This window comes from Parus major, unplaced genomic scaffold (assembly GCF_001522545.3).
Source record: "Parus major isolate Abel unplaced genomic scaffold, Parus_major1.1 Scaffold717, whole genome shotgun sequence".
NCBI classification, from domain to species: domain Eukaryota; kingdom Metazoa; phylum Chordata; class Aves; order Passeriformes; family Paridae; genus Parus; species Parus major.
In genome coordinates, this window is record NW_015379601.1 from 1 (window position 1) to 1,806 (window position 1,806).

A 1,806-nucleotide genomic window follows, 5' to 3' on the forward strand; every position below is an offset into this window, starting at 1 on the left:
CCTGCCACTCCTGCTGGGCTGGGAGCGCTGAGATTGGGGTGCAGGGCCTGGATCACCCCCGGTGCTGCTCCCAGTGCTGCTCCTGCTGGGCTGGGAGTGCTGAGATCGGGGGTGCAGGGCCCCCATCACCCCCAGTGCCACTCCCGTGGGGCTGGGAGTGCTGAGATCGGGGGTGCAGGGCCTGGGTCACCCCCAGTGCCACTCCCGTGGGGCTGGGAGCGCTGAGATTGGGGGTGCAGGGCCTGGATCACCCCCAGTGCCACTCCCGTGGGGCTGGGAGTGCTGAGATCGGGGTGCAGGGCCTGGATCACCCCCAGTGCTGTTCCTGCCGCTCCCGTGGGGCTGGGAGCGCTGAGATCGGGGGTGCAGGGCCCCCATCACCCCCAGTGCTGCTCCTGCCGCTCCTGCTGGGCTGGGGAGCGCTGAGCTCTGTGGGTGCAGGGCCTGGGTCACTCCTGGTGCTGTTCCCACTGCTCCTGCTGGGCTGGGGAGCGCTGAGATTGGGGGTGCAGGGCTCCCATCGCTCCCAGTGCTGCTCCCAGTGCCGCTCCTGCTGGGCTGGGGAGCGCTGAGCTCTGTGGGTGCAGGGCCTGGATCGCTCCCAGTGCCGTTCCCATGGGCAGTGCTGGGCTGGGGAGCGCTGAGATCGGGGGTGCAGGGCCCCATTGTGGGTGCAGGGCTCCCATTGCTCCCAGTGCCTCTCCCACTGCTCCTGTTGGGCTGGGGAGCGCTGAGATTGGGGGTGCAGGGCCTGGATCGCTCCCAGTGCCACTCCTGCTCCTCCCACCACTTCCATTGGGCTGGGAGTGCTGAGATCGGGGGTGCAGGGCCTGGATCACCCCCAGTGCTGTTCCCAGTGCTCCCAGTGCTGATCCCACTGGGCTGGGGAGCGCTGAGCTCCGGGGTGCAGGGCCTGGATCGCTCCCAGTGCCACTCCCGTGGGGCTGGGAGCGCTGAGATTGGAGGTGCAGGGCCTGAATCACCCCCAGTGCTGCTCCCAGTGCTGCTCCTGCCGCTCCTGCTGGGCTGGGAGTGCTGAGATTGTGGGTGCAGGGCCCCATTGTGGGTGCAGGGCCCCCAGTGCTCCCAGTGCCGTTCCCATGGGCAGTGTTGGGCTGGGGAGCGCTGAGATTGGGGGTGCAGGGCCTGGATCACTCCCAGTGCTCCCAGTGCTCCTGTTGGGCTGGGGAGCGCTGAGATTGGGGGTGCAGGGCCCCCATCGCTCCCAGTGCCTCTCCCAGTGCTCCTGCTGGGCTGGGGAGCGCTGAGCTCTGTGGGTGCAGGGCCTGGATCGCTCCCGGTGTCGTTCCCATGGGCAGTGCTGGGCTGGGGAGCGCTGAGCTCCGGGGTGCAGGGCCCCATTGTGGGTGCAGGGCTCCCATTGCTCCCAGTGCCTCTCCCACCGCTCCTGTTGGGCTGGGGAGCGCTGAGATTGCGGGTGCAGGGCCTGGATCGCTCCCAGTGCTCCCAGTGCTCCTGTTGGGCTGGGGAGTGCTGAGATTGGGGGTGCAGGGCTCCCAGTGTTCCCACTGCTCCTGTTGGGCTGGGGAGCGCTGAGCTCTGGGGTGCAGGGCCTGGATCACTCCTGGTGCCATTCCCAGTGCTCCTGTTGGGCTGGGCAGCGCTGAGCTCTGGGGTGCAGGGCCTGGATCACTCCCAGTGCTCCTGTTGGGCTGGGGAGCGCTGAGCTCTGGGGTGCAGGGCCCCCATCGCTCCAGCCGGGATTTGGGGTCTCTGGGATCGCCGGGATCGCGGGGATTCGGGGTCAGCACCAACCCCGAGCCCTGGGCAGGCGCGGATGGAGCG